At 46.0% G+C, this 21,054-nt stretch overlaps 1 protein-coding gene across 3 annotated transcripts in view; it reads left to right on the top strand.

Annotated features, from left to right (window-relative positions):
* Positions 1-21,054, top strand: part of pinx1 (PIN2 (TERF1) interacting telomerase inhibitor 1) — a 71,844-nt gene that overhangs the window by 9,307 nt on the left and 41,483 nt on the right. The window lies entirely within an intron of this gene.

Below are 21,054 nucleotides of genomic sequence, written 5' to 3'. Positions count from 1 at the left end.
AGCCGCATCATTTGAATAAACATTCCGTTGCATGAGCCGCATCATTTGAATAAACATTCCGTTGCATGAGCCGCATCATTTGAATAAACATTCCGTTGCATGAGCCGCATCATTTGAATGAACATTCCAAAATGACCCAGGAAATGATTGCATCACAATACCAGGCAGCCATTGGGAATGTGCCCATGAGTTTCACCAGTCAAATTGCCACGGTTAGAGCTAGGTCGCTAATATACAGGTTAAGACAACGTTGTCACAAATCTGGGACCAGCGCCGTTGATCAACTACCAGCTAACTAGCTTGTTCCTCTAAGAGCAAGAGGGGTAGCAATGCATAATCATTTTTAAGCAGAATGTTTGTATGATTTGGCATATTAAAGACTTAAAAGGCTGTCGAAGCCATCCATCCAACGTATTTATTCAGATCCGGCAGTTCAAAGACAATCCATTGGGCCTAGTTATTGTTCATTAGCAACATACTTTTTAGTTTGTGTGCCTATTTTTATTTGACATTTTAAGTATGACCTAAAACTAGAACTGTCTTTTGGGTGTCACTGTTAATTTTTATTTTTTGAAGCTGCAATAAAGCTGCAGTATTTTAAAGCTGCCACCTGACCAAATTCACATAGAAATGTGAGTTTTTAGATCCGTCACTCCATTGAGTCTAAGAAGCGATAGATCTGTTCTATATACTCTATTTCTATGCTTCCCATAATTTTTTTGTTTGTTTTTTTGCTTCTTTTTACTTTGGGTTTTGTACACTGGCTTCAAACAGCTGAAAATACAATATTTTTAGTTAGTGAAAAGATATTTCACAGTGGTTTAGATGGTACGACGATTCTGTACACTTTGATTAGGCAAACTAATAACAACTTTTGCAACCAGGAAATAGCTGAGAGATTTCTGCGTATTGCACCTTTTAAAAAAAAAAAAATTATTTTATTAACATTCTACTTGTCCAAAATTATGTGACACAAACTTTTCGTTCCCTGTATTAAGGACAGTGTTTCAATATAAGAAGTATTTACCTGTGAAATTAGACATTGATCTTGAACCCAATCAGGAGATTCAGATTTAGGGAGGGGGGGAGGAGTGACGGTAAAGTGAACAGCTGTTGTATATATTATGGATCCACATTAAGCAGCTACTCTTCCTGGAGTCCAGCAAAGTTTAGGTACAAGGTTTTTCTAGAGGGTTTTGAAGTCTCATACATTACGAAAAGGATAGTCCAAAACTATACAGGCTCATTCCACTGCTATGGTCTTATGTCCTCGCCAGGTAGGGCGAAGCGGCACGTTGCATCGTTCCACTGTTATGGTCTTGTGTCCTCGCCAGGTAGGGCGAAGCGGCACATTGCATCATTCCACTGTTATGGTCTTGTGTCCTCGCCAGGTAGGGCGAAGCGGCACGTTGCATCATTCCACTGTTATGGTCTTGTGTCCTCGCCAGGTAGGGCGAAGCAGCACGTTGCGTCATTCCACTGTTATGGTCTTGTGAGTCTCTGGTGCATCTTTTTTTTGGAATGAAAATGGGAGCCAATGGGAGAGATGGACAAATACTATAATATTTTCATCATTCAAACAGACTACATTCTCATTCATAATTATCAAGACATGAGGAGAGTATCAAAAATAGTTTTAAAAGATGCCCTTTGACCTTAATAGAATAGCCTATCTTTAATAGAATAGCCTATCTTTAATGGAATAGCCTATCTTTAATAGAATAGCCTATCTTTAATAGAATAGCCTACACAGTCAACTTACAATGTGGTATTCTGTTCTTTTGTAATGGCCTGCATTTTCCGTATGATAATGAGACTAAATGAAACGACATAGGACAAATGGATTTTGTAATGTTGTCCTATATTACATTTACTTAGACTGTTAAAATGTAGAGGAGGAAATGGCAGACATTTTATATAAACGTTGGATTTGCGTGGTCCAAATTTTCATAATTTTTGTTTTATAGATGTTTTCTGTTGGTAAGCCTACCCATGTCTCTCCTCCAATGGGAAAGCCTGCTCTCTCCTCCAATGGGAAAGCCTGCTCTCTCCTCCAATGGGAAAGCCTGCTCTCTCCTCCAATGGGAAAGCCTGCTCTCTCCTCCAATGGGAAAGCCTGCTCACTGATGTCAATACCAAAGCTGATAATTGTGCCTTGATTTGAATCTGGAATTCTGTGAATAATGATGACTGAGAGCCCAGTGTGGCCCAGTAGAGAGCCCTTTAGTCAGAGGCTGTTGTTACCTTTGTGTCTCTATATAAATCACAACGGTTCCATTTTGTAATAATTTGACAGTTGGTTTTAACTGAAACGTCGAGCCTTTTACCAGATGTTTTCCCCACCACATTAAATGGTTCATTTTCAGAACTGATCAAATTATATATATATATAGATATCTATATATTATCTATATATATAGATATAATATATAAATAATATTCTGAATTGGTCATATAGCTAGCTATACATGATTTAATGAAAAGAACGTGATTTCATGAAAATAACGTGATTTCATGAAAAGAACGTGATTTCCTGAAAAGAACGTGATTTCATGAAAATAACTTGATTTCATGAAAGACTCAGACAACAGGTTAAACAGCTGGCTTCACAGTTCCCCTGCCAAATAGGCCTACAAGAAAAGTCACCGTATCTCCACGAAGTTGATTGCGTAAGGGGGTCTGTGCACCGCTTAGTACCTTCCCTTTTGCTCGACAAAAAGACACGTGTGAGACCTAGACTAAAATCACGCCCTATTTCCCTACGTAGTACACTGCTTTTGGGCCTATGAGCCCTGCCCTGGTCAAATAATGTTCACTGTATAGGGCAAAGGGTGCTATTTGGGAAGTAGCCCCTTAGTTGAGATAAAGAAAAATATTTATAGTTTTCTATTTTTCCACTCCCTTTCTAAATGTTTCAACATCATGGCAGGATCTATCGTTAGGCAGGTACTGCAGGTTGCCAAGGAAGTGTTATGGAATACCTAGTGGGTGCCAAGGTCACTGTCGATATGGAAACAGCTGAGTGCCAATCAGAGTGACTCCTGCCAACAAAAAAAGAAACAGATTAGCCAATCACCATGGCTTTAAACCACTCAGCCAATCACCATGGGTTTACCCCCAGACAGATGGACTAATCTGACAACTAACAAATTAATGGCCGGATGACATGAAGTCTTTTATTTAACGAGGCAAGTCAGTTAAGAACAAATTCTTATTTATAACGACGGCCTATAAACTGCCTTGTTCAGGGGGCAGAACGACAGATTTGTACCTTGTCAGCTCGGGGATTCGATCCAGCAACCTTGCGGTTTACTAGCTCTATGCCCTCACCACTAGGCTACCTCCCAAAATAGGGTGTCATTTAGGATGGAGCCCCAGGTGTTGTCACACATTTTAACACGAAGACAGTGTGCGGCTGGAGAGAGTTGTGTTCTTAATAAGGATTCCTTTCATTTAATTTAATTATTGATCCACAGAATCCAGAAGGGCTGGGAATTTTCAGGGAGCTCACGATACTTGGCGATACGATATGTATTGCGATTCGATGGTCCAAACGTATAGCTTACCATTTGTCTTCTGGGACGCGAGCCATGAGAAAATGAGTCGACAATCATGGAAATAAAAGTGCTCGAAAACTAATTGGTTTCCTATTTTTTTATATTTTTTTAAATAATTAAATTAAAATTCCTCTGGCCTCCATTGATTGTAGTTGTCTTAACCCCTACAAGGGTTAAACTCTTAACTTTTGGACGGATTACGATCGAGACATGAGGTTTGGACCATTTTGGTTTCCGTAGAGGATTATTTCTAAACATTATTATTGGACACACTACTTCGCTACGCACCCGTGGGGTTTAAGGAGGATACGTGGGTATACAGCGTATAGCCTCCTCTACAACACTGTGTGTCTGTCAACTAGGCAGCCAAGCCAGGTCAGGTCAGGTGAAGCCAGGTCAGGTCAGGTGAAGCCAGGTCAGGTCAGGTGAAGCCAGGTCAGGTCAGGTGAAGCCAGGTCAGGTCAGGTGAAGCCAGGTCAGGTCAGGTGAAGCCAGGTCAGGTCAGGTGAAGCCAGGTCAGGTCAGGTGAAGCCAGGTCAGGTCAGGTGAAGCCAGGTCAGGTCAGGTGAAGCCAGGTCAGGTCAGGTGAAGCCAGGTCAGGTCAGGTCAGGTCAGGTGAAGCCAGGTCAGGTGAAGTCAGGTCAGGTGAAGCCAGGTCAGGTCAGGTGAAGCCAGGTCAGGTCAGGTGAAGCCAGGTCAGGTCAGGTGAAGCCAGGTCAGGTCAGGTGAAGCCAGGTCAGGTCAGGTGAAGCCAGGTCAGATCAGGTGAAGCCAGATCAGGTGAAGCCAGGCCAGGTCAGGTGAAGCCAGGCCAGGTCAGGTGAAGCCAGACCAGGTGAAGCCAGGCCAGGTCAGGTGAAGCCAGACCAGGTCAGGTGAAGCCAGGCCAGGTCAGGTGAAGCCAGGCCAGGTCAGGTGAAGCCAGGCCAGGTCAGGTGAAGCCAGGCCAGGTCAGGTCAGGTGAAGCCAGGCCAGGTCAGGTCAGGTGAAGCCAGGCCAGGTCAGGTCAGGTGAAGCCAGGCCAGGTCAGGTCAGGTGAAGCCAGGTCAGGTCAGGTCAGGTGAAGCCAGGTCAGGTCAGGTGAAGCCAGGTCAGGTGAAGCCAGGTCAGGTGAGGCCAGGCCAGGTCAGGTGAAGCCAGGCCAGGTCAGGTGAAGCCAGGCCAGGTCAGGTGAAGCCAGGCCAGGTCAGGTGAAGCCAGGCCAGGTCAGGTGAAGCCAGGCCAGGTCAGGTGAAGCCAGGCCAGGTCAGGTGAAGCCAGGCCAGGTCAGGTGAAGCCAGGCCAGGCTAGCTGAAGCCAGGCCAGGCTAGGTGAAGCCAGGCCAGGCTAGGTGAAGCCAGGCCAGGCTAGGTGAAGCCAGGCCAGGCTAGGTGAAGCCAGGCCAGGCTAGGTGAAGCCAGGCTAGGTGAAGCCAGGCCAGGCTAGGTGAAGCCAGGCCAGGCTAGGTGAAGCCAGGCCAGGCTAGGTGAAGCCAGGCCAGGCCAGGTGAAGCCAGGTCAGGTCAGGTGAAGCCAGGTCAGGTGAAGCCAGATCAGGTGAGGTCAGGTGAAGCCAGGTCAGGTCAGGTGAAGCCAGATCAGGTGAAGCCAGGTCAGGTAAAGCCAGGCCAGGTCAGGTGAAGCCAGACCAGGTCAGGTGAAGCCAGGTCAGGTAAAGCCAGGCCAGGTCAGGTGAAGCCAGACCAGGTCAGGTGAAGCCAGGCCAGGTCAGGTGAAGCCAGGCCAGGTCAGGTGAAGCCAGACCAGGTCAGGTGAAGCCAGGCCAGGTCAGGTGAAGCCAGACCAGGTCAGGTGAAGCCAGACCAGGTCAGGTGAAGCCAGGCCAGGTCAGGTGAAGCCAGGCCAGGTCAGGTGAAGCCAGGCCAGGTCAGGTGAAGCCAGGCCAGGTCAGGTGAAGCCAGGTCAGGTGAAGCCAGGCCAGGTCAGGTGAAGCCAGGCCAGGTCAGGTGAAGCCAGGCCAGGTCAGGTGAAGCCAGGCCAGGTCAGGTGAAGCCAGGCCAGGCTAGGTGAAGCCAGGCCAGGCTAGGTGAAGCCAGGCCAGGCTAGGTGAAGCCAGGCCAGGCTAGGTGAAGCCAGGCCAGGCTAGGTGAAGCCAGGCCAGGCTAGGTGAAGCCAGGCCAGGCTAGGTGAAGCCAGGCCAGGCTAGGTGAAGCCAGGCCAGGCTAGGTGAAGCCAGGCCAGGCCAGGTGAAGCCAGGCCAGGCCAGGTGAAGCCAGGCCAGGCCAGGTGAAGCCAGGCCAGGCCAGGTGAAGCCAGGCCAGGCCAGGTGAAGCCAGGCCAGGTGAAGCCAGGCCAGGCCAGGCCAGGTGAAGCCAGGCCAGGCCAGGTGAAGCCAGGCCAGGTGAAGCCAGGTCAGGACAGGTGAAGCCAGGTCAGGACAGGTGAAGCCAGGTCAGGACAGGTGAAGCCAGGTCAGGACAGGTGAGGCCAGGTTAGGACAGGTGAAGCCAGGTCAGGCCAGGTGAAGCCAGGTCAGGCCAGGTGAAGCCAGGTGAAGCCAGGTGAGGCCAGGCCAGGCCAAGTGAAGCCAGGCCAAGTGAAGCCAGGTGAAGCCAGGCCACGTGAAGCCAGGTCAGCCCAAGTGAAGCCAGGCCAGGTGAAGCCAGGCCAGGTGAAGCCAGTATTGCAGTTACACTCTCATATCAGTCACCTCCACAGCCTGACAGCTGATAAATGGTTGGACAAATGATAAAAGTGGGTTACTGGTTTATGCTGTGGGGTCGGACACACTAGGCCTGGAGCTGGAGTGTCCTAAATGGCCTGTGCAGCAGAGAGCCTGGGTCTGGGCAGAGGAGAGGAGTGGCCGCTGCCTTTCTCCGCTAACGAAGGCCATCAATCCCGAACAAGGACAAGACATCAATAACAACAGACCGGAGAGACAGCTTTTTGAAGCCAGGGAGTGTAGTCATAAAGAATCTCTCCGTAGCCTGTGGGCTCAGATACACTGTGCCTGGATGTGAGTAGAGGCTCGGTTGATATAGCAGAGACGCGCCGGTACCTTTCCCCACAAATGAAACAAAGGCCATTGATCCTGAACACTGGGTTGAAACCGTGAGGGAGGGCAGTCCAGCCAGGACAATCCAGCCCAGCTCAGCCAGGACAGGGCATCAACAACAGACCAGCAAGATACGTTTTTCTACTGTAGGCAGCGTTAGCTAGCGCTAGTTCAGATGTAACTGCGCCAAAACGCTGGTATTTTTCATCCTATAGATTGTTCTCCATCTTTTTAAATAGTGAGCCAACATGTTTTCAGGTCTTTTATCTCTCCATGAATGTGAACAATATGTTGAACATCACATTTTAAATCACAGTAACGAATCACACTACATATAGAATCACGATAATCACACTGCATATAGAATCACACTACATATAGAATCACACTACATATAGAATCATAGAATCATGAGATTCACACTACATATAGAATCAAACTGCATATAGAATCACACTGCATATAGAATCACACTGCATATAGAATCACACTGCATATAGAATCACACTACATATAGAATCACACTGCATATAGAATCACACTGCATATAGAATCACACTACATATAGAATCACACTACATATAGAATCACACTACATATAGAATCATGAGAATCACACTGCATATAGAATCACACTACATATAGAATCACACTACATATAGAATCACACTGCATATAGAATCATGAGAATCACACTGCATATAGAATCACACTACATATAGAATCACACTACATATAGAATCATGAGAATCACACTACATATAGAATCACACTACATATAGAATCATGAGAATCACACTGCATATAGAATCACACTACATATAGAATCACACTACATATAGAATCACACTGCATATAGAATCATGAGAATCACACTGCATATAGAATCACACTACATATAGAATCACACTACATATAGAATCACACTGCATATAGAATCACACTACATATAGAATCATGAGAATCACACTGCATATAGAATCACACTGCATATAGAATCACACTGCATATAGAATCACACTGCATATAGAATCACACTACATATGGAATCACACTGCATATAGAATCACACTGCATATAGAATCACACTACATATAGAATCACACTACATATAGAATCAAACTGCATATAGAATCACACTGCATAAAGAATCACACTGCATATAGAATCACACTACATATAGAATCATGAGAATCACACTGCATATAGAATCACACTGCATATAGAATCACGAGAATCACACTGCATATAGAATCACACTACATATAGAATCACGAGAATCACACTACATATAGAATCACACTGCATATAGAATCACGAGAATCACACTGCATATAGAATCACACTACATATAGAATCACGAGAATCACACTGCATATAGAATCACGAGAAACACACTACATATAGAATCACGAGAATCACCACATATAGAATCACGAGAATCACACTGCATATAGAATTACGAGAATCTCACTGCATATAGAATCACACTGCATATAGAATCACGAGAATCACACTGCATATAGAATCACGAGAATCACACTACATATAGAATCACGAGAATCACACTACATATAGAATCACACTGCATATAGAATCACACTACATATAGAATCACGAGAATCACACTGCATATAGAATCACGAGAATCACACTGCATATAGAATCACACTACATATAGAATCACGAGAATCACACTACATATAGAATCACACTACATATAGAATCACACTACATATAAAATCACGAGAATCACACTGCATATAGAATCACGAGAATCACACTGCATATAGAATCACGAGAATCACACTGCATATAGAATCACGAGAATCACACTGCATATAGAATCACACTACATATAGAATCACACTGCATATAGAATCACACTACATATAGAATCACGAGAATCACACTGCATATAGAATCACGAGAATCACACTGCATATAGAATCACGAGAATCACACTGCATATAGAATCACGAGAATCACACTGCATATAGAATCACGAGAATCACACTGCATATAGAATCACACTGCATATAGAATTACGAGAATCACACTGCATATAGAATCACGAGAATCACACTGCATATAGAATCACGAGAATCACACTGCATATAGAATCATGAGAATCACACTGCATATAGAATCACGAGAATCACACTGCATATAGAATCACGAGAATCACACTGCATATAGAATCACGAGAATCACACTGCATATAGAATCACGAGAATCGCAATACAAAAATAATCATGAGAATCACACTGCATATAGAATCATTAGAATCACTATATATATATATATATATATATATATAGAATCACAATACTTATAGAATCACGAGAATCACAATGCATATAGAATCATGAGAATCACAATGCATATAGAATCATGAGAATCACAATGCATATAGAATCATGAGAATCACAATGCATATAGAATCATTAGAATCACTATATATATATAGAATCACACTACATATAGAATCACGAGAATCACAATGCATATAGAATCATTAGAATCACTATATATATAGAATCACAATGCATATAGAATCATGAGAATCACAATGCATATAGAATCATGAGAATCACAATGCATATAGAATCATGAGAATCACAATGCATTTAGAATCACTATATATATATATATATATATATATAGAATCACAATACATATAGAATCACGAGAATCACAATGCATATAGAATCATGAGAATCACAATGCATATAGAATCATGAGAATCACAATGCATATAGAATCATGAGAATCACTATATATATAGAATCACAATACATATAGAATCATGAGAATCACAATGCATATAGAATCATTAGAATCACTATATATATAGAATCATGAGAATCACAATGCATATAGAATCATGAGAATCACAATGCATATATCTGCACAAGTATGGTGATGAGAGAGACCACAAAAAATCAAAGTAAACTTCAATGCTATTTGTCTCTAAACAGACAGTACATGGTGGCAGACTATCTGACCACTGTGACTGATAGAAAACTGAGGAAAACATTGACTAGGAACAGACTCAGTGAGCACAGTCTGGCTATAGAGACCGGTCGTCACAGACAAACCTGGCTGCCCAGAGAGGACAGTCTGGCTATAGAGACCGGTCGTGAGCACAGTCTGGCTATAGAGACCGGTCGTCACAGACAAACCTGGCTGCCCAGAGAGGACAGTCTGGCTATAGAGACCGGTCGTGAGCACAGTCTGGCTATAGAGACCGGTCGTCACAGACCAACCTGGCTGCCCAGAGAGGACAGTCTGGCTATAGAGACCGGTCGTGAGCACAGTCTGGCTATAGAGACCGGTCGTCACAGACCAACTTGGCTGCCCAGAGAGCACAGTCTGGCTATAGAGACCGGTCGTGAGCACAGTCTGGCTATAGAGACCGTTCGTCACAGACCAACCTGGCTGCCCAGAGAGGACAGTCTGGCTATAGAGACCGGTTGTCACAGACAAACCTGGCTGCCCAGAGAGGACAGTCTGGCTATAGAGACCGGTTGTCACAGACAAACCTGGCTGCCCAGAGAGGACAGTCTGGCTATAGAGACCGGTCGTCACAGACAAACCTGGCTGCCCAGTGAGCACAGTCTGGCTATAGAGACCGGTCGTCACAGACAAACCTGGCTGCCCAGAGAGGACAGTCTGGCTATAGAGACCGGTTGTCACAGACCAACCTGGCTGCCCAGAGAGGACAGTCTGGCTATAGAGACCGGTCGTCACAGACAAACCTGGCTACCCAGGGAGGACAGTCTGGCTATAGAGACCGGTTGTCACAGACCAACCTGGCTGCCCAGAGAGGACAGTCTGGCTATAGAGACCGGTTGTCACAGACCAACCTGGCTGCCCAGAGAGGACAGTCTGTGCTCGCTCTGCACCAGGGTAGAGACAGAGCTGCATTTCCTATTACACTGTGATTTATTGGGTGAAAAGCCAGAATGTGCAGTTTTGGCAGCCAAATACAGTGGGGAAAACAAGTATTTGATACTCTGCCGATTTTGCAGGTTTTCCTACTTACAAAGCATGTAGAGGTCTGTGATTTGTTATCATAGGTACACTTCAACTGTGAGAGACGGAATTAAAAGCAAAAATTAATTAATTAGCATTTTTAATTTGTATTTTATTGCATGACATAAGTATTTGATCAGAATTTTTTGCAAAAAATAAATAAATAATTGTTGACTAAATGAGGAAAATGTTATAAATTTAATAGGACTAAGTGTATTCTGAAAGATTTAGACGTTGAAGATTGTAATAAATAGTGCGGTGATGTCATACAAACAAGCCAAACACCCGCTCAAATGCGCACTTCACATTTCCATATCATAAAACATGGATGACGGGGCATCATACCCCGGGTTATTCTGAGCAGAATGAGCCTGTTTGTCTACTGTGAAGGACATTTGTAGCACCACACACACACACCTGAATGCCAGAGGAGGATTGGCCGTCCCTCAGAGCCTGGTTCCTCTCTAGGTTTCTTCCTAACTTCCAGCTTTTGTAGTTAAATTTAATTTTTTTTGTCCCTAGCCACCGTGATTCTACATCTGCATTGCTTGCTGTTTGGGGGTTTTAGGCTGGCTTTCTGTACAGCACTTTGTGACATCGGCTGATGTAAGAAGGGCTTTATAAATACATTTGATTGACTATGACCTTTCTATGCGCACCGCAATTGATGATTCCCGGAATTGTATTGTGAAAACCGAACACTATCGTATTTTATAACTTAACTAGTCATGTTGGCAGTGGAACAAGCTTTCAAATGATGCCCAACTGACCCAGATAGCAATTTATTATGGACTGTTTTTTTTTATTTTTTATTTCATTTTTATTTGCCCTTTGTTTGAGGACGGCGCTCCACATCAACAAATTTTTCATAAAATCACAAATGGCGATTAAATAAATCACTTTGTTTGCAATCCCACGGGTCCCAGCTACAACATGAATGGTTAGTTTTGTTAGATAAAATCCGTCTTTATATCCCAAAAAGTTTACTTGGCGCCGTCGATTTCAGTAATCCACTCGTTCAACATGCAGACAAAGGAGTCCAAAAAGCTACCGCTAAACTTTGTTCAAACAAGTCAAACTATGTTTCTATCTAATCCTCAGGTATCCTAAAATGTAAATTAACTATAATATTTCATACGGAAAGAAGTATGTTCAATAGAAAAGTAAAATTAGTAAGCGCTCTTCACTGCGCGCCAACAAGACTGATTTTCAACCGGGAGTCTTTGTACCAAAACATCTTCAAAACTCATTTTTGAAGAAACAAGCCTGAAACAATGAACAAAGACTGTTGACATCTAGTGGAAGCCATAGGAATTGCAATCTGGGAGCTGGAATTACATAGCTTTCCATTACAAGAGTCTGGGAGCCCACCCCCCCCCCCCCCCTCCCCCAAAACATTTGTGGTTGGTTTTGCTTTGGAATTTCCCCTGCCATATTCTAATTTATTTTTAATTTATTTTAATTGATTTTACCTTTTATTTAACTAGGCAAGTCAGTTAAGAACAAATTCTTATTTTCAATGACGGCCTAGGAACAGTGGGTTTAACTGCCTGGTTCAGGGGGCAGAACGACAGATTTGTACCTTGTCAGCTCGGTGGTTTGAACTAACTATATCAATTGTGTTATAGTCTCAGACATTATTTTAACATTTCTAGACACTTCAAGGTGTTTTCTATCCAATGCTACGAATTATATGCATATCCTGGCTTCTGGGCCTGGGTAACAGGCAGTTTACTTTGGGCACGTCAGTCAGGCGGAAATTCAGGAAAATAGACCCTAGCTCTAATTTAAGAGCAGTGTTGGAGGCCACAGAAAGAGTGTTGTATGGCATTGAAGCTCGTTTGGAGGTTAGTTAACACGGTGTCCAAAGAAGGTCCAGATGTATACAGAATGGTGTCGTCTGCGTAGAGGTGAATTAGAGAATCACCAGCAGCAAGAGCGAGATCATAGATATATACAGAGAAGGTGGGATTCGAAATGGTCAGTATTTTGGTCAGTATTGCGTAAATAATCATAAAAAATTGTGTTTGGCCTCAACGGCCCAGCTAGGAGAGAAACGCCCCGACCAGTCCGTCTCTCTGTTCAACGCCCCGACCAGTCCGTCTCTCTGTTCAACGCCCAGTCCGTCTCTCTGTTCAACGCCCCGACCAGTCCGTCTCTCCGTTCAACGACCAGTCCGTCTCTCTGTTCAACGACCAGTCCGTCTCTCTGTTCAACGCCCCGACCAGTCCGTCTCTCTGTTCAACGACCAGTCCGTCTCTCTGTTCAACGCCCCGACCAGTCCGTCTCTCTGTTCAACGCCCCGACCAGTCCGTCTCTCCGTTCAACGCCCCGACCAGTCCGTCTCTCCGTTCAACGCCCCGACCAGTCCGTCTCTCCGTTCAACGCCCCGACCAGTCCGTCTCTCCGTTCAACGCCCCGACCAGTCCGTCTCTCCGTTCAACGCCCCGACCAGTCCGTCTCTCCGTTCAACGCCCCGACCAGTCCGTCTCTCCGTTCAACGCCCCGACCAGTCCGTCTCTCCGTTCAACGCCCCGACCAGTCCGTCTCTCCGTTCAACGCCCCGACCAGTCCGTCTCTCCGTTCAACGCCCCGACCAGTCCGTCTCTCCGTTCAACGCCCCGACCAGTCCGTCTCTCTGTTCAACGACCAGTCCGTCTCTCTGTTCAGCGACCCGACCAGTCCGTCTCTCCGTTCAGCGCCCCGACCAGTCCGTCTCTCTGTTCAACGCCCCGACCAGTCCGTCGCCATAGGGGTCCTGAAATCCCATATTTGTCCTGAAGGCAGACATACAGACATGAAGGCAGGCAGGCAGACAGACAGACAGACATGAAGGTAGGCAGACAGACATGAAGGCAGACAGACATACATGAAGGCAGAGACATACATGAAGGTAGGCAGACAGACATGAAGGTAGGCAGACAGACAGACAGACAGACATGAAGGTAGGCAGACAGACATGAAGGCAGACATGAAGGTAGGCAGACAGACATGAAGGCAGACATGAAGGCAGACAGACATGAAGGCAGGCAGGCAGACATGAAGGTAGACAGACAGACATGAAGGCAGGCAGACAGACAGACATGAAGGCAGGCAGGCAGACAGACATGAAGGCAGACAGACATGAAGGTAGGCAGGCAGACAGACATGAAGGTAGGCAGGCAGACAGACATGAAGATAGGCAGGCAGACAGACAGACAGACATGAAGGTAGGCAGGCAGACAGACATGAAGGCAGGCAGACAGACATGAAGGCAGGCAGACAGACAGACATGAAGGCAGGCAGACAGACAGACATGAAGGCAGGCAGACAGACAGACATGAAGGCAGGCAGACAGACAGACATGAAGGCAGGCAGGCAGACCGACATGAAGGCAGACAGACATGAAGGTAGGCAGGCAGACAGACATGAAGGTAGGCAGGCAGACAGACATGAAGGTAGGCAGGCAGACAGACATGAAGGTAGACAGACAGACATGAAGGCAGGCAGGCAGACAGACATGAAGGCAGGCAGGCAGACAGACATGAAGGCAGGCAGGCAGACAGACATGAAGGCAGGCAGACAGACAGACATGAAGGCAGACAGACATGAAGGTATGCAGGCAGACAGACATGAAGGTAGGCAGGCAGACAGACATGAAGATAGGCAGGCAGGCAGACAGACATGAAGGTAGGCAGGCAGACAGACATGAAGGCAGGCAGGCAGACAGACATGAAGGTAGGCAGACAGACAGACATGAATGCAGGCAGACAGACAGACAGACATGAAGGTAGATAGACAGACAGACAGACAGACATGTAGGCAGACAGACAGACATGTGAGCAGACAGACAGACATGTAGGCAGACAGAAAGACATGAAGACAGACAGACATGAAGGCAGACAGACATACATGAAGGCAGAGACGTACATGAAGGTAGGCAGACAGACAGACATGAAGGTATGCAGACAGACAGACAGACATGAAGGGAGGCAGACAGACAGACAGACATGAAGGTAGGCAGACAGACAGACAGACATGAAGGCAGACATGAAGGTAGGCAGACAGACATGAAGGCAGGCAGACAGACAGACATGAAGGTAGGCAGGCAGGCAGGCAGACAGACAGGCAGACAGGCAGAAAGACAGACAGACAGACAGACAGACATGAAGGTAGGCAGACAGACATGAAGGTAGGCAGGCAGACAGACAGACATGAAGGCAGACAGACATGAAGGTAGGCAGGCAGACAGACATGAAGGTAGGCAGGCAGACAGACATGAAGGTAGGCAGGCAGACAGACATGAAGGTAGGCAGGCAGACAGACATGAAGGGAGGCAGACAGACAGACAGACATGAAGGTAGGCAGACAGACAGACAGACATGAAGGCAGACATGAAGGTAGGCAGACAGACATGAAGGCAGGCAGACAGACAGACATGAAGGTAGGCAGGCAGGCAGGCAGACAGACAGGCAGACAGGCAGAAAGACAGACATGAAGGTAGGCAGACAGACATGAAGGTAGGCAGGCAGACAGACAGACATGAAGGCAGACAGACATGAAGGTAGGCAGGCAGACAGACATGAAGGTAGGCAGGCAGACAGACATGAAGGTAGGCAGGCAGACAGACATGAAGGTAGGCAGGCAGACAGACATGAAGGTAGGCAGGCAGACAGACATGAAGATAGGCAGGCAGACAGACATGAAGGTAGGCAGGCAGACAGACATGAAGGTAGGCAGGCAGACAGACATGAAGGTAGGCAGGCAGACAGACATGAAGGTAGGCAGACAGACAGACATGAAGGCAGGCAGACAGACAGACATGAAGGTAGGCAGACAGACAGACAGACAGACAGACATGAAGGTAGGCAGACAGACAGACATGAAGGTAGGCAGACAGACAGACATGAAGGCAGACAGACAGACGGACACGAAGGCAGACAGACAGACAGACATGAAGGCAGACAGACAGACAGACATGAAGGCAGACAGACATACATGAAGGTAGGCAGACAGACAGACATGAAGGCAGGCAGACAGACAGACATGAAGGCAGGCAGGCAGACAGACATGAAGGTAGGCAGACAGACAGACATGAAGGCAGACAGACAGACAGACATGAAGGTAGGCAGACAGACAGACATGAAGGTAGGCAGACAGACAGACAGACATGAAGGCTTACTTGAAGGTAGGCAGACAGGAAGGCAGGCATGCAGGAAAGAAAGAAGGCAGCAAGGAAGGCAGCAAGGAAGGCATGCAGGAAGGAAGGAAGGAAGGCATGCAGGAAGGAAGGAAGGAAGGCATGCAGGAAAGAAAGAAGGCAGCAAGGAAGGCATGCAGGAAGGAAGGCAGACAGGAAGGCAGACAGGAAGGCAGGCAGGAAGGAAGCAGCAACCTTTTCAACTTCAGATATAAACAGCTCAACTCTTCCTAATCCATTACCTAGCCTTAACATTAAGCTGCCAATGTTTCAAACCCCTGACAAGAGGACGCTTCCACAGGCAAAGAGAAACCAGTAACATGCAAAGAGGTGTGGCTCGATGTCTGGATCGTCGTGGCGATCGTCTTGGCGATCCAAACTGACTGAGCGTCCCAAATAGCACCATATTCTTTCTGTGCCCTTGTCAAAGTACTGCACTAAATAGGTATTAGGGTGCCATTTGGTGCAAGCTAGGTCTGTGATTGGTCCAGCTCTGTCCCCAACCCCTAGTAGCCTTGTCTGAGCCACAGCAGCCCATATGAGCCAATCTCCTGTTTCTGTAGTGAGACAGCTTGATGTACCAGGACACCCCCTGGACAGGACACTAGTCTATCCCCTGTTTCTGATGTACCAGGACACCCCCTGGACAGGACACTAGTCTATTTCCTGTTTCTGTAGTGAGACAGCTTGATGTACCAGTACACCCCCTGGACAGGACACTAGTCTATCTGCTGTTTCTGATGTACCAGGACACCCCCTGGACAGGACACTAGTCTATCTCCTGTTTCTGTAGTGAGACAGCTTGATGTACCAGGACACCCCCTGGACAGGACACTAGTCTATCTCCTGTTTCTGTAGTGAGACAGCTTGATGTACCAGGACACCCCCTGGACAGGACACTAGTCTGTCTGCTGTTTCTGTAGTGAGGCAGCTTGATGTACCAGTACACCCCCTGGACAGGACACTAGTCTGTCTCCTGTTTCTGTAGTGAGACAGCTTGATGTACCAGGACACCCCCTGGACAGGACACTAGTCTATCTCCTGTTTCTGTAGTGAGACAGCTTGATGTACCAGGACACTAGTCTTTCTCCTGTTTTTGCAGTGTGACAGCTTGTTGTACAGGACACCCCCTGGACAGGACACTAGTCTATCTCCTGTTTCTGTAGTGAGACAGCTTGATGTACCAGGACACTAGTCTATCTCCTGTTTCTATTGAGAGGCAGCTTGATGTACCAGGACACCCCCTGGACAGGACACTAGTCTTTCTCCTGTTTTTGCAGTGTGACAGCTTGTTGTACAGGACACCCCCTGGACAGGACACTAGTCTGTCTCCTGTTTCTGTAGAGAGACAGCTTGTTGTACAGGACACCCCCTGGACAGGACACTAGTCTGTCTCCTGTTTCTATTGAGAGGCAGCTTGATGCAGCCAGTAACATACCCGTCAAGCGTCAATTCAAGCAGGCAGGTTCGGAATGGACCTATCACGTTTCAGAGAGGCGGTGTTTTGTAGGAGGAGCATGTGGTCCAGCCAGTGACAGGAGAGCGTCCCTCAGGTGGCCATGGCAACACACTCGGGTCAACATTCCTGCTGCACATTATAGCTGCTGTTAAGCTTAGTGTGTGTGTGTGTGTGTGTGTGTGTGTGTGTGTGTGTACGGGCACTCATGGATTGAGCCAACTAACAAGTGGTTAGGTAACACAGCCTCAATTCTTAATTACTAAACGGTTAAATGAAATCGTTAACCAGTTGTTCCACGCTTGGCAAACTGTTCATCAGACAGGAGGAGGAAGAGGAGGGTAAACTCTGATGGTTCATCTGGGGTCAACGAGGTTGTCCTGAGGACTGAGGAGGAAACAACAGCATGTTGGAAGAATTGTGTGATCGTTCTTCCATCTCCGTCTGAGGGTTAATGAGTTTCTTCTTTAAGAACTGGGGTGAAAGGTCAACAACAGCAACAGGCTGTCTGGGGGGGGGGGGGGGGGGGGGGGCGGCTATGGGAGAGCATCCCATGCTATGTACAAAATGGCACCCTATTCCTTTTGTAGTGCACTGATTATAAAGGTTCTGATCTGATAAAGTAGTGCACTATATATTTGGAACGTGGTACTACTGTGGACGCATTCCCAATCTGCTCCATCCTATCCATCTCCCCGCTTTTATCTATCAGGAGCACGGCCTTCCGCTCGCGGCTATATTAGGAGCTCAACGGGAGTAAATGGGGTTTATATTCCAAATGGTAGCCTATTCTCTACATAGTGCACTTCTTTTGACTCTATAGTGCACTATACAGAGGTTAGGGTGCCATTTGGGAGCGTTTGGGGCCTGGTGGAGAGATTAGGGTCTGGTGTTATTAGGTAGGGTTGTGTAAAGGGGTGGGGGGGGCTGTAAATGGACATGCCAGATGGACCAAATAGGAAGTAGCTCCTGATTTGACGTAAGTGTGGCTACGAAAATGAAAATGGCACACTATTCTCTACGTAGTGCACTTGTTTTGACAAGATTCCCTATGGGTAATGTGCACTTATGTAGGAAGTAGGGTGTCAGATGGAGGCTAGAGGAGAGAAAACAGGAAGTAGGTACTGGGTGACGACAGACGACGCTCCCAAGCCAGGTGAGGTAAAGGGGGGGAGGGGGAGGAATGTCGTCCGTGTTTTCCTGACAACAGGAAAGGATCTGGCCGTATCAACGAGAGTAGCATCTATATTTGACTTGTGTTTTTCTCAAACGCCTTTAGCAAAACAAGACACTTTGGAGGGAAGGGAGTCAGAAGTCAGACTAAATAGCTAGAATAATGGCCCTGGTATATGCATATGAAATGTATAAAACACCTCTCCTCTCTCTCTGTCTGTAATACCTCAGCCTTATAAACCACCTCTCCTCTCTCTCTGTCTGTAATACCTCAGCCTTATAAACCACCTCTCCTCTCTCTCTGTCTGTAATACCTCAGCCTTATAAACCACCTCTCCTCTCTCTCTGTCTGTAATACCTCAGCCTTATAAACCACCTCTCCTCTCTCTCTGTCTGTAATACCTCAGCCTTATAAACCACCTCTCCTCTCTCTCTGTCTGTAATACCTCAGCCTTATAAACCACCTCTCCTCTCTCTCTGTCTGTAATACCTCAGCCTTATAAACCACCTCTCCTCTCTCTCTGTCTGTAATACCTCAGCCTTATAAACCACCTCTCCTCTCTCTCTGTCTGTAATGCCTCAGCCTTATAAACCACCTCTCCTCTCTCTGTCTGTAATACCTCAGCCTTATAAAACACCTCTCCTCTCTCTCTGTCTGTAATACCTCAGCCTTATAAAACACCTCTCCTCTCTCTCTGTCTGTAATACCTCATCCTTATAAAACACCTCTCCTCTCTCTCTGTCTGTAATACCTCAGCCTTATAAACCACCTCTCCTCTCTCTCTGTCTGTAATACCTCAGCCTTATAAAACACCTCTCCTCTCTCTGTCTAATGTAATACCTCAGCCTTATAAAACACCTCTCCTCTCTCTGTCTAATGTAATACCTCAGCCTTATAAAACACCTCTCCTCTCTCTGTCTGTAATACCTCAGCCTTATAAAACACCTCTCCTCTATCTAATGTAATACCTCAGCCTTATAAAACACCTCTCCTCTGTCTAATGTAATGCCTCAGCCTTATCGACCGCTCTCCCTCGCTCTCTCTGTCTCTCTCTCTCTGTCTCTTTCTCCCTACCTCGCGCTCTCTTTCTCTCTCTCTCTGTCTCTTTCTCCCTACCTCGCGCTATCTCTCTCTCTCTCTCCCTCGCTCTCTCTCACTCTCTGTCTCTCTCTCCCTCGCTCTCTCTCTCCCTCGCTCTCTGTCTCTCTCGCTCTCGCTCTCTCTCGCTCTCTCTCTGTCTCTCTGTCTCTGTCTCTGTCTCTCTCTCTCTCTCTCTCTCTCTCTCTGTGTCTCTCTCTCTCTCTCTCTCTGTGTCTCTCTCTGTCTCTCTCTCTCTGTATCTGTCTGTCTGTCTCTCTCTCTCTCTCTCTCTCTCACTGTGTTCTTTCTCTCAATTCAATTCAAGGGGCTTTATTGGCATGGAAAACGTGTTAACATTGCCAAAGCAAGTGAGGTAGATAATAAACAAAAGTGAAATAAACAATACAAATGAACAGTAAACATTACACATACAGAAGTTTCAAAACAATAAAGACATTACAAATGTCATATTATATATATATATACAGTGTTGCAACGATGTACAAATGGTTAAAGGACACAAGATAAAATAAATAAACATTAATATGGGTTGTATTTACAATGGTGTGTGTTCTTCACTGGTTGCCCTTTTCTCGTGACAACAGGTCACAAATCTTGCTGCTGTGATGTCACACTGTGGAATTTCACCCAGTAGATATGGGAGTTTATCAAAATTGGATTTGTTTTCGAATTCTTTGTGGATCTGTGTAATCTGAGGGAAATATGTCTCTCTAATATGGTCATACATTGGGCAGGAGGTTAGGAAGTGCATCTCAGTTTCCACCTCATTTTGTGGGCAGTGAGCACATAGCCTGTCTTCTCTTGAGAGCCAGGTCTGCCTACGGTGGCCTTTCTCAATAGCAAGGCTATGCTCACTGAGTCTGTACATAGTCAAAGCTTTCCTTAAGTTTGGGTCAGTCACAGTGGTCAGGTATTCTGCCACTGTGTACTCTCTGTTTAGGGCCAAATAGCATTCTAGTTTGCTCTGTTTTTTGTTAATGCTTTCCAATGTGTCAAGTAATTATCTTTGTGTTTTCTCATGATTTGGTTGGGTCTAATTGTGTTGCTGTCCTGTAGGGTGTGTTTGTGTTTGTGAACAGAGTCCCAGGACCAGCTTGCTTAGGGGACTCTTCTCCAGGTTCATCTCTCTGTAGGTGATGGCTTTGTTATGGAAGGTTTGGGAATCGCTTCCTTTTAGGTGGTTATAGAATTTAACGGCTCTTTTCTGGATTTTGATAATTAGTGGGTATCGGCCTAATTCTGCTCTGCATTATTTGGTGTTCTACGTTGTACACGGGGGATATTTTTGCAGAATTCTGCATGCAGTTTCAATTTGGTGTTTGTCCCATTTTGTGAAGTCTTGGTTGGTGAGCGGACCCCAGACCTCACAACCATAAAGGGCAATTGGCTTTAAGACTGATTTTAGTATTTTTAGCCAGATCCTAATTGGTATGTTGAAATTTATGTTTCTTTTGATGGCATAAAGGCCCTTCTTGCCTTATCTCTCAGATCGTTCACAGCTTTGTGGACGTTACCTCTCTCGGTCTCTCGGTCTCTCGGTCTCTCTCTCTCTCTC

The sequence above is a fragment of the Oncorhynchus mykiss genome, chromosome 4 (assembly GCF_013265735.2).
Source record: "Oncorhynchus mykiss isolate Arlee chromosome 4, USDA_OmykA_1.1, whole genome shotgun sequence".
NCBI lineage: Eukaryota > Metazoa > Chordata > Actinopteri > Salmoniformes > Salmonidae > Oncorhynchus > Oncorhynchus mykiss.
This window is presented reverse-complemented; position numbering and strand designations above follow the sequence as displayed.